Below are 13,723 nucleotides of genomic sequence, written 5' to 3'. Positions count from 1 at the left end.
TTTATTGGTTTTAAACAGATCCTTATACTTCCATAAGTGAAATGATGGATTTCAAATGTACCCCAGCCAACACATGTTTCGTCAAGGGGAGTGACCCCATGACTTCCTCAGGGCTAAAATCACAAAGAAAAAGAACTAGACGTAAGCATGAAATTTATCAGTCATGGTATACCCCTCACCATAGTGTGTTAGGGATGGAGACCACTTTTAAAGGATTCACCCCCTACTGAATATACTTGGAATATAAATAATCAATACTACTCATTATGATTCATAACATTTGAAGTAAAGTATTATGCCACAATTAATTAACAAATAATAAACCAAGAGAGTTTGATGTGCTCAAGTCATGCAAATCCCAAAAACTCCAAAAAGCAAATAAATTAAAGAAATAAAATTAGATATGAAAATGAAAAGGTATAATGGGCCATGCACACACATGTGCTACAACCTAATAAGTGAATTATAAAAAAGAGAATTCTACTTATTCAACACATTCGTACCTGTTGTAATAGTCTGTTACAAAGTCAACTGTAAAGTTCACAAGTCCTATCGGGCAAGTTCCAATAAAATGCCCCACGTCGTGTTTGCTAAGAAAAAGATTCAATTATGGGATAATAAGTTAGTCCCACGTGCCCTGCAAAAATACGAATACCTAATATCTATGAATATAACCATAATTTATCACGGCACTGGTCCTGTTTCACCACTGAGTTATCTTTTTTTAATTTTTTTATCTGTTTTATTAATTTCAACACACATTGTCGACCACAATTACAAAACTGGGTTAATATGCCACACATTCCAATTAAAAAAAAATAGTTAATTGACTCATCTCTTTACATTACAATACCTTACAGTAACTCCCCCATTGCAGTGCCTGTGCTACGCATATTCCATATCCCCTCTAGTAATCCTAGCACAATGGCACAGTTCTAGTAGTAATACCATTAGCTTTGCCTGTGTGTATTCCTGCCACCCAATTTAAAGCCGGAACGGCTAGGTAAATTGTTGTTCCTTGCGATATTCCCCGTGGGTATATGTTTGGACAATAGTCTTGTCGGTATCACACTCCACTGCAGGTCTACCCAAACCGATCCATCCCTTATTAAACATTATTGAGGTGCGCTCAATAGGAATACACAGCCACTTGTAGACCATTTGTCGTAAATTCGACCTGGGGAAACATAAAAGGCTGATGCACATTTTAACATTCTGTCCGCCATTTAGTAAGTCACAGCGGCGCTTATCACTTTTAGCTTCGAATTTAGAACACCAAAGCTTCCCACGTATCATAGCCTGTAGGTGCTTGCCCCCTATCCCGCAAGGCCCGCAGGGCACGTGTTTCCGCACATGCCCATTTTTGTGTCATGACACTCCAGCTGGGCAGTTCCCGTGGTTGAGCTGCCTTCCATCCAATAGCAATCAATCGCTTGCACATAATAAACGTTAGATCAGCAAACTTATGAATGTGTATATGTTGCTTAGCCCTAGGGCATATTCCCAGAAGACAAGATTCCGGGTTAAGTGTAAATGTATGATCCGTTATGTCTGTAATGTCTGCTATTATGTTCTGCCAGACTCTCTCCAATGGATTACAGTCCCACACCATGTGATAGAAGCGGGCTGCATGGAGCCCGTAGCGGGGACATGCCGGGTTTGATGCAGGGTACATGCGTTGAATACCATGTGGGGACAGGTATGTCTGGTGGACAAAGTTGAATTGTGTATAGCGAAATCTAGGATTCCGAACTACTCTCTGCACCTGCTGGAGGGCCTCAGTCCACATCTTGAAGGTCAGAGGATTGGGGAGGACCAAATTCCATCTGTGGAGTGCCACCTTAGGCTGCGCGTCAGCTACATTAGTCAGTGCTATATATAAGTTGGTGATTACTTTTCTTGAACCACTGTCTGATAGCAAGATATGTGAGGCGGGGGAAGTCGCAGGTTCCTGTTCCCCCGGGCCCATGCTGTTTTAATCAGATGACATACAGCGTGGTATGTAATAAAGTGTCCCGGCCACAGCGACGCAAGGTCCATAATTGTCTCAAAGGGCATCAAAATACCATCATCAAAACAGTCCCCAACTGTCTCTATCCCTGCCTCCACCCATGGAGCTGTGAAGTGTGTTATAAGTAATAGTGTGCCTCCTGGTATTTGGCCCAGAGGGATGAGGGGTGAATATGGAGGGCTGGGGTTTCTGCCCTTTATATACCTCCGCTAGCTGGTGTGTGCTGCTGTCAGTAATGGGTTGTCACTGATACGTTTTGGTATATGTTCAGATAACCATGTCTAAAGGGGAATATCACCTATCTGCATCAGTACCCATGTTGCCTCAAGTGACTCAGGCTTTCTCAACCAACATAACAGCCACTATAAATGTGCTGCCGCATAATAGCATTAAAAATTCGGAGCACCCAACCCTCCCCTGCGCATCGGGCGTTGCAGGGTAGTGAGTGCAACTCAGTGCCTGTCCCTCCCCCAGATGAGCTCTAACAGTAGACTGTTAAGTTCACAGAAGAAAATCCTGGGGACAACTATGGGCAATGCTGCGAAATAATATAAGAGCCTTGGGAGAATCAGCATATTCGCTATTGCCACCCTCCCAAAGGGGGGAAGAGGCAGCGAGCACCAAAATAGGAGCGAGTTTTTCATAGAACTAAGAGTGCGGACCAGGTTACCATCTCTCAGATCATCAACCTTGTGGTATATTTGTATTCCCAGGTATTTAAAGGTATCTAAGCACCATTTCAATAGACTCAGAGGGAGCGCTGTGGGAAGTTCAACTAGGGGGAACAAGCAGGATTTGGACCAGTTGACACGTAGGCCGGCTATTGTTCCATATACGTCCAATAAGGACATCATCTAGGGCAGCGTGTCCCCGCCGTTTTCCAGGTAAATCAGGGCATCATCTGCATAGAGCAATATGATATGGTATGTCCCCATCCTGCATATCCCCCACTGTTCGGCCCTCATGCATAATCGAGCAGCCAGAGGTTCCATTGCAATGGCGAACAACAGGGGTGACAGTGGGCACCCCGTCTGGTCCCTCTCCCAATGGGGAAGCTTCCTGGTATAATTCCTCCCATTTTCATCATAGCAGTTTGATCAGCGTAGAGAGTCTGCATCCATCTCACAAATCCATGGCCAAATCCCATATGCCGCAGTGTGGCAAACAGAGAGTCCCAACTTAGGGTATCAAATGCCTTTTCTATGTCTAGAGAGACGGCCATATTGTCATATGCCCCAGTTGGGGTGTCACTGATGATGCTTTGTAATCTATGTATATTCAGAAACGTATTTCAATTGAGCATAAAGCCATTTTGATCTTCATGTATCAGGGTATGTATGATAAGGGCGAGTCTATTTGCCAATACCTTACCCAGGATCTTATACTGTAGATTGAGGAGGGACAGTGATCTATATGACTTAACATATGTGTGATCGCGACCAGGCTTGGGGAGCACTACAATCAGCGCCTCTCTTTGGGATGCCGGAAGCAGCCCGCGAGTCCATGCCTCCTCAAACACAGATAACAAGGGACTGGAGAGATGTTGCGAGTAGTTAGCATAATATTCTATTTGCTGACCATCTGTGCCAGGGGTTTTATTGCGGGCTATTTGTGCTATTGCCACATTAAGTTGCTACAGTCTCAGGGGCTCTTCAAGCACCGCTCTATTGATTACAGAAAGCTTTGCGAGCGGTGTCTCGCTTAGAAATAATTCCAACCGCTGATTATCACATACCAATTGCATTAGATATAACCCCATGTAGTTGTCTTTAAAAGCATTATTAATGGCACCTTGCGAGGAAACCATTGTCCCATTTGCCAAAAGTATAGCACCCATTGGGGTATTTTGTTGCTCCTTATGAAGCAACCACTCCAAAAGCCGCCCGAGCGATCGCCCTCTGCGTGCAATCGTGTTAGGTGGTAATTATAATCATGTCGGCGGAGTCACTGATCCGCCTCTTCGTATCACTCTCGTTTATCACAAAGGGATTCGAATGGCACTTTTGGGTGTGCGACTGCTATTTCCAGTGCATGCATGTTTTTCTCTAAAGTGACAACTTCCTTGTGTAATGAGCGACGTGTCCCCCACAAGGCTGAGACAGTGATTCCTCACCATAACTTTGTGCACATCCCATTCTGTAGCCCTCAGTGTACTGAATTTGGTGTTTAATTTCCAGTATTGTTTAATACAGGTAGCTAATTCCTCTCTAAATGGGATGTCTAGCAGCACCTCACTCTGCAAGCGCCAAGTTGGTATAATGGAGCGCATTCTTCCACATTTTATAGTCAGCAGCAGCGAGGAATGATCAGAAATTGTGCTGGCAAGATAATTTGAGTACGTTGTCATAGAACACACCCTAGAGGTTCCCCAAATCAAATCTATTCTGGTGTGGATATTGTGTATCGGGAATAGAAAGAATACTCCCCATGCGTCGGTAGGGCCATGCTCCACATGTCATGCACCCCATTATCCCTGACCCAGGCCGCTAGTAAGTTGGAGTTATGCCTGCTCATTACTCCCTCCACAGGCGGGGACGAGCGTTCCAGAAACACATCTGGAACACAGTTAAAATCCCATCCACAAATGGTGGGTGCCAGGGGGTCAGTCAATAAAGTTGGGGTAAGTGTCTTGAAGAATTCACCTTGTGCACAATAGGGGACATTCACCCCCACAATGGTTAATGATGTGCCATCCAATTGACCTTCCAGCACAATATGCTGTGCCCCCATATCTGCCCTCTGTGTGCGGTGCACGTAAGGCACCCCAGGCGCTATCCACAGCAGGACCCCTCTCGCGTACGCAGAAGAATATGTACCATATACTTGACCCCGCCAACGCTTCTTTAGTACTTGCAAGTCACTATCTAGCAGGTGTGTTTCCTGTAGTATGGCAAAGTGCACCCTGTAACGTTTAAGGAAAATGTAAATACGATGTCTCTTGACCGGCATAGCCATCTCACGTACGTTCCATGTCAGGACATTATATTCTTGTAGAGCATTCGATTTATGTGAACCCATGGTGTAATAAATATTATAGTGCTGTGCGCCATGTTGTGTGCCTAACTCTGAGAGGGAATATGCATCTGCATTGTTGGAGAATGTGCCTGCTTGACAATGGCATTGAAATGTAGTGTGACCCATTGAAACATATTGAATACAACCCCCCACCCCCACCAATAACCTCAAACCCCCAAATCTGGAGGCACTGAGGCACACGTCTAGTTACCCCTAATAATAACAAAAGGAAACAAAATAATCACATGTAAGGGTTGTACATGTGGAAACCATCCAGGGGGACGTGGTAGCTATCATGGGGAGACTGCATAGTGGCCCCAAATTAAGGATGACTAATAGCCATGACAACGCCATCCACAGCCACATCTGTAGTAGAAAACAGTTGTAGGTGTGGAGTAAAAAGCTCAGTTTGTTGATGAACTGAACATTATTTTGCCTCTTTAGGTCCCGTGATTGTCGAGTCAGAGCTGCCCGAGTCCGAGTCCGTTTCTGCCTGTGAATTATTTTGGAGCAGCGTAAAAGAGTTCTGTGTGTGAATCATTGGTTTCCTCAGTGCTTTTGCTCGTTCTGCTGCTGCCTGTGTTTTCGTAGGTTGTGTCTTCGATCTCCTCCTGGTCCTCCGATGGGCAGACGACGTGAGCAATTCCCCCCTTTCCCTGTCCTCTTCCAAGGGTTGGGCGATGCCCTACGCGCGCATCCACGTCCAGGCATCAGCCAGTGTGGAAAAGATGGGAGTGCGGTCTTCCGCAATCACCCGAAGTTTGGCAGGGAACATCAGGGGATATTTGATGTTGTGCTCTCTGAGGCGTTGCTTGATCTTCACATAGGAGTAGCGTTGAGGTTGCACCTCCGCCGTGAAGTCTGGGTAGGCCATTATAGAAGCACCCTTGCAGTGTTCTGGACCATTGATTTAAAAGTGCGACAGTATCATGTCCCGATCTCTGTAATTAAGAAAGCGTGTTATAAGAGGACGAGGAGGCAGTCCTGGAGCCGGCGGACTGCCTGGTATCCAGTGTGCCCATTCCACAGAGAAAAACTTTGGTATTGCCCCCTTTAGCACCTCTTTTATGAGCCATTGTTCCAAGAATAGTTCTGCGCTGTGCACTTCCACTTTTTCTGGGAATCCTATAAACCTAACATTATTGCGGCGTGATCTCCCCTCGGTGTCCTCCGCTTGCTGCCGTTACGCTTTCACTTCCAGATCCAATCTTTGCATGTGTTTCTGCATGTCCGAAACAGCAGGGTCCATGGCCCACAGGCCAGTTTCCGTCACCGCCACTCTATCTGCCAAGTTGCAATGATCGACTCTGAGCAAATTGAGATCCTGAGAAATGGTGTCTATTCTGTTCTCGAGAGACAGCTTGGTGTCCATAATGGCCTGCAATATCCTCTCAAACTGTCCCAAGTGCGCCTGATTGGTGGTCTCCAAAGTTTGCAGATTTAATGCTCCCAGTGGTGTATCATAAGGAGCCATTTGCTCACACTGCGGTAGGGATTTGGTAGCTTTAATTTTCCCCATCTGCTCAGTTAACTTTCTCGTTTATTTGTGCTATCTTCGTCCACTATGCAGCCCCCCGTTGCCGCTATGGTGTGGAGGCGATGGTCGCTGTATCTATTGTACAGTCCAGTTTCTCTGTTAATGTAGTGCTATTGGTGTTGCCCCGTCTAAAGATGCCCGGAGGACAGACTCACAGGTGGGGCACAGGGAAAGGTACCCCCCCCGAGCATCCCAGATTCACGCACCGTCCTGACCGTGATGTTTCTCCAGGCACAGACAATGGCAGATTCTTAAAGTTTGTGCAGGGTAGTCCCTCCTTTATGTCCTTGATCTCTTTCAAGGGGGCAACCGGAAGTAACAAATTGGCTGCGTACTCTCAACCAATATCCGCGGATGTCGATATAGTTGTTTTACTAGTAGAATTGGTGAACGATCTACTCATAATATGGCAGATTGGTAAATATGGTTCTGAGTAGTCCCTCCTTCATGTCCTTGGTCTCCTTAAAGGAGGCACCCGGAAGCAATAGAATGGCTGCGTACTCGCAACCAATATAAGCGGATGTCGATACAGTTGGTTCACAAATAGATTCTTGACATATTAGAGATGAGTGACTCACTCTATTTAACAACCATATGTTCTTTACTGCAATACAGAAATTGATAAAGTCTTTATCATCAAATTCGGTATGTTAACAATTTCGTAATGATGAACGCTAGGGTGCCATTAGCGTCCTGATTTTCAGTTTAAACATGGGAAAATTGACTGTTTTCAGGTTGTACTGTGGGGTAATGTACCCGTTAATAGTTACTGACCAAGAATATATATATTTTTTCACTTTTATTTGCTGTTAACTCATGTTTGGCGTGTCTATCACTCATGGGTTATTTATTAATAAAGATAACGCAGTGGTGAAACAGGACCAGTGGCGTGATAAATTACGGTTATATTCAGAGATATTAGGTCTTCGTATTTTTGCAGGGCACATGGGACTAACTTATTATCCCATAACTGAACCATTTTCTTAGCAAAAATGACGTGGGGCATTTTATTGGAATTTGCCCGATAGGACTAGTGAACTTAACAGTTGACTTTGCAAGGGACTATTACAACAGGTAGGAATATGTTGAATAGGTGGAATTGTCTTTTTTATAATTCACTTATTAGGTTGTAGCACATGTGTGTGCATGGCCCATTACACCTTTTCATTTTCATATCTAATTTTATTTCTTTAATTTATTTGCTTTTTTGAGTTTTTAGGATTTGCATGACTTGAGCACATCAAACGCTCTTGGTTTATTATTTGTTAATTAATTGTGGCATAATACTTCACTTCAAATGTTATGAATAATAATGAGTAGTATTGATTATTTATATTCCAAGTATATTCAGTAGGGGGTGAATCCTTAAAAAGTGCTCTCCATCCCTAACACACTATGGTGAAGGGTATACCATGACTGATAAATTTCATACTTACGTCTAATTTTTTTTCTTCGTGATTTTAGCCCTGAGGAAGTCATGGGGTCACTCCGCTAGACGAAACACTTGTTGGCTGGGGTACTTTTGAAATCCATCATTTCACTTATGGAAGTATAAGGATCTGTTTGAAACCAATAAATTCCAAATTGAGTGAACCACACAGAAGAACTGCGATGCTTGATTTCACCTTACTAGAAGAAAAAGATTTTGATTATGATTATGTGCCTTGGACTTGGACATCTCATCGTTATTTGACCAAGATATTCTATATGAACTTTCATACTACTAACTGAAGTTATGCAGTAATTTAATGTAGCGTGTGCCTCTAGTTATGCAGTGGTGGCAGCAGTCATCCCGGAGGAGCTAGCCTCCAGAATCACAGGAGAGGAAAGCCCAGACTACCAAGACCTACCATAAATGCATGGTGAGTTGCAGTGGGGGACTATCTGGAAATGTACAAATGGCAGTTGGGTGAGGCACATAGGACACACTGAATGCATGCAAAAGGGTTGCATTGGGACACATGGGGGGTCATTAAGACCCTGGCAGCCGGCGGAACACCGGCAGAACACCGGCGGTAACACCGCCAACAGCCTGGCGGTGTTCTGCCAGTGTATTATGATTGTGGCGCATTAGCCACGACAATACCGCTGGCCCCTCCACTATACCGCCGGATTATGATTCCCCAACCGCCAGCCTGTCAATGGTGGTAAACACCGCCATGGAATGGCTGGCGGTAAGGGGGACTCGGGTTGCCTCTGGGGGCCCCTGCACTGTCTATGCACTTGGCATGGGCAGTGCAGGAGCCCCCAGGCACACCCCTATCGCGCATTTCAATGCGCGATGGGTGCTGCTGCAACCACTGCACATCAACATTGCCGCAGGCTCTATTATGAGCCAGCAGCAATGTTGATGTGACTTTTCCGCTGGGCAAGCGGAAATGTCAAAATAGGGAACCACCAATACCGTAAGGACTGGCCATATTGTTGTGCCCGCAGCTTCGGCCGCCAAAGTTGTAATGAGGGCCATAGTGTCAGCATCAATAGGCCCTATCGCCACCGGAGCCTCACTTCTGTGATTCTCTAGTGGCGCTATGCACTTCACCATATTCACAACGTGACATTAAGACACTTTCTGTAGTTTAACACCACCTTGTAAATATGGCCTCTTTATATGCAGCACTTTGCCTGGAAGAGGCGTGCAATCGGTGTTTGCTGTGGCCGTGCCACAACAACACCCATTGCATATTGTCATTGCCCTAAATTTAAGACTTTTTTAAAATCTCAGTATGCAACTAAATCTAACACCACGCCAGGGTTGTTGTATGGTGCAACAAAGAGAAATTCTTTCCTTCCTCCTCATGTTATTGGTCTTTCCATGTGTGCAGCATCCTGCAGTACACATAGAAAGTGCAAATGCCCAGAGAAGATTGTATTTTCCACAGGAAGGTGTACCTTCCTGCCCCAAAACAATCTCCCCCAAAGCGCAGCCATCCTTGCTCCATGGCACAAGGTTGTGTGCGTTGGCAACTGTCACACACCTCTGTGCACCTTTTGGAAATGGGCACAGAAGTGAACATATACAACATATGGGACATGTCTGTGATCATCATTTGTGTTGTTGTACAAGTAGCTTCCATTTCACCATGTGACAAGGTTGCCTGTGTTGTAGGAATGGTTGGTGTCATGTCCAAAGGGACACCTTCATGAGCAAGAACAGTCACAAGTGGTATCAATGTCGCACCAGAGGCCCAATTTTACAAGCCTGCAATGCAACATTAGCATCATACAAATTGTTGCCAATGTGGATCCAAGCTTCCCATTCCCCTTGTGCCACATTAACAAAGTCACACAATGCATGAATTAATCCCCTTTGTACATCCTTACACCACTATATGCCTGTGGCAGATATGCCATATACAAGGAAATATCCCTTATACAGGGAGGGAAGAACTAATGGAGCTGACAATCCATAAAGGGTGCACTGTGCCATCTAATTACCTCATATGCGAGGCCTGCCAAAGGCAGATGATAATGTGATGCAAGCATTGTAAGCAATGGACCTCCATGTGCTTTGCTGCACTAGTGCCATCATTCATGGTGCCAATGCAGTAAAGCACCAAAATAGTGACAAAACTCATTTGATAAATGTGAGAATGTCCACCATGGTGAACAGTAATGTAAATTATGTTTTTCCATGGTGTCAGTGGCTGGAGCAAGGAGCTTGCAAGGAGAATGGTGGTAGAGGGTCAACGCACCAAATACCTTGAAATGTTGTCCAATGTGTGATACACAATGTAACACATCATAAACAACTACAACCTGTAGAATTACAAACTTGTCACACACCCACTTGTCACTCCCACACCACCCTGAGTTCTTGGACTACATTAAACCAAATCCAGATGTGCTGACCTTTTCAAAGGCATCAGATGCTGGGTGGGTTATACATGTGTTGCATGGGAAGAGCACAAAATTACACATGGAATGCCTATTACATGCAGTGTCAGGTGTGAGAGGGGCACATGTAAAATACGCCAGGATAGGGTATGCAAGGTGCTTCACCTTGGCATGTTAAGTATGACCTATCACTATCCACCACTCAAGTACAAGTCAGAACTTTTAGATGCTTGTGTTTAGTACTATGAAGTCTGTGTCTGGCATATATTTACACATTTATTAAGAAACACGCAGTGCAACAACTCTGCTTGCTCCACTGTGCAACATCAATTCAAATGTCCAGGGATGTGTGTTTGTCACAGATACTCAATGCATCTCTCTAGCAACCTTGGTAATGCCCAAATATATGAGGGACGTGACCAACATTGCCACACAACCTGCACGGTGTATGGGTGTCCCTCTTGTCTGTCCTAATGCACATCTGTAGGAAGGAACACATCCTGCTAAATCAACTAACAGGAATGCTGTCTGCCACTTACAATGTTTGACAATGATTTCAATACACTTTGAAAGTAGTCCATTATAGGATTACTACACTGTCTTCTCAATACCACAACTACAGTTCCACTCTTCATGTGGTGGTTCACATGATGCATGCACATATCAACAAGCCTCAAAATATTTCAGGTCCTCCTCCCCTCACATGTGTGTTCACAGAGTGATGGAAGTGGGTGGGCTTTTCACATACATCCTCCTAGCCACGTAGGCCCAGATCCATGACTAAGTGGTGCAGCTTGCTGCTGCACCAAAAATAGCAGTGCTGCGCCACTTTTGAAATGCGGTTCCCAGTGCTGGCGTTGAAGTAAGCTGCATGTGCCAATGCAGGCATCCTTGCACCATGGTGCAAGGGTGTCTGCTTTGAGGAGACTGTTTATGTGCAGGAAGGCACACCTTCCTGTGCATAAGCAACATCCATGGCATTGTGCTTCTCCTGTGTGTGCTACAGAATGCTGCACACATGGAAAAAGCAAACAACAAGGACAAATAAAAGTATACCTCCTCAATTTGCTATGTTAAAGCCAACCCTGGGTTGGCATCAGTAATTGACGCTGCCACAAATTTAGGATAAATCTGGGGCAGCATGATAAGTTATGGAGGTTGTGGTGGAGCAGCCACTGCAACACCCATTGCACGGCCCCTCTGACGCAGAAAACTGCATTGGCGGAGCCCATTTTCACAAGGACACATAGGTGGTCATTCTGACCTCGGCGGTAAAAGGCGCCTACCGCCGGTCAGAAATCCTCCATAATCCCGCCGCGGTCGCGGAAACCCGCCACGGTCATTCTGACCCGCAGAAGGCAAACCTCCGAAAATCCGACCGCCACAACAGACCGCCAGACCAGCGGTCGGCGGAAAGGTGGAGGTGACCAAACCTCCACCGCCACGCCAACAGAAATACGCCCATCCCATTACGACCCACGAATCCACGCGGCGGTCATTCAAACGCGGTATTCCATTGGCGGGACACACCGGCGCGGTCAGAATACACACCAACGAACAAAACTCACCCACATTGGACGATTTGAATCCCACACACCTGATACACATACACACACCACTCCCACACACACAATACAATATAAAACACCCTCCCACATCACCCACAAACCCCTACGCTTACAAAATCGTAAAGAAGGCAAGAGCGAGACACCAGCATCCAAAACATAACAGCCACAGCCACTCAACACCATCACCCACACACTATCCACACACAAAACAACACACACCACCACACTCAACTCACTTAAATACACATACTCCACCCCACACATCATACACACCACCCCATGGCACCCCAAAGACAACCCCGCTTCACAGACGAAGAACTCAGGGTTATGGTGGAGGAAATCGTTCGTGTAGAGCCCCAGCTGTTCGGCACACAGGTCCAATACACCAGCATTGCCCGGAGGACGGAGCTATGGCAGAGGATTGTCGACAGGGTGAACGCAGTGGGACAGCACCCCAGAAATCGGGAAGACATCAGGAAGCGATGGAACGACCTACGGGGGAAGGTGCGTTCCATGGTATCCAGGCACAACATCGCCGTGCAGAAGACTGGCGGAGGACCCCCACCTCAACCCCCACAATTCACATCATGGGAGGAGGAAGTCTTGAACATCCTGCATCCTGACGGCCTCGCAGGAGTCGGCGGAGGAATGGATACTGGTAAGTTGAAGCTTCAATACTGCTTCCCCCCCACCTGCATGCCAAATCAGACCCCAACCCTCACCCCCATCCTCGAACCCCACCCTCACCCCCACCCCCATCCTCACCCCCACCCTCACCCCCACCACCATCCTCACCCCCACCCTCACCCCCACCACCATCCTCACCCCCACCCTCACCCCCACCACCATCCTCACCCCCACCACCATCCTCACCCCCACCCCCAGCACACCTATTCCCCGCCAATGTCTCACCATCACAACCCACACATCCCAAAACCTAGGCCTGCATGCGTCCACTAAGCATGGACACCCATCACCAAAGCATGCCCAATGCATATACACATCCCCCCCACAAGCCACCCTCACCAAAGCCCCCACACACGAATGCCAGCACTTGGGGACACGGGAACCCACAGATACACCCATATGCCACACATTGAAACTATAACCATACCTCTATACCCCTGCAGGACCCGACCGTCAACACACCGCGGCGGAGGGGCCAGAATTATCCACACCCCCCACCCAAGAGGCCGTCAGCGATGACAGCAGCTCTGTCGATCTGGACACCGATGACCAGCCCGGACCATCGGGGACCTCTGGACAGTCAGTTCCCCTCACACAGGCACAGGCCACTATAGACCCTAACCCCTCTGGGAACACCAGCACAGCACCCACCCAGCGGGCCCATGCCTCTGTCTCCAGGGCGCGTCAATCTGCGGTGTGTCTACCACTACAGGGCACCCAGGATAACCCACCACCCCAACAACAACAGGGACCTGGGGGCAGTGGTAGTGGGCACACCGGCCAGGGGGCAGAGGCCCAGGGAAACAGGGCAACTCGGCGGGCAGCTGTGCGACAGGGGGGGGAGGAGAGGCCCAGGGAACCCACTCTCCACGAGGTCCTCACCACCATCATGGGAGCATACAACCGCTCCCAGGAGACGATGGCGACGGTACTGGCCCGGTTCCAGGAGATCCAGGTGCTGCAGGAGGAACACTATCGGGGGTACAGGGAGGACATCCGAGCCATCAACACCACCCTGGTTACCATGGTAGGGCTGCTGCAGGACCTCGTAAACAGCAGGGCGGACAC

Source organism: Pleurodeles waltl, chromosome 2_1 (assembly GCF_031143425.1).
Source record: "Pleurodeles waltl isolate 20211129_DDA chromosome 2_1, aPleWal1.hap1.20221129, whole genome shotgun sequence".
Classification (NCBI taxonomy): domain Eukaryota; kingdom Metazoa; phylum Chordata; class Amphibia; order Caudata; family Salamandridae; genus Pleurodeles; species Pleurodeles waltl.
This window is presented reverse-complemented; position numbering follows the sequence as displayed.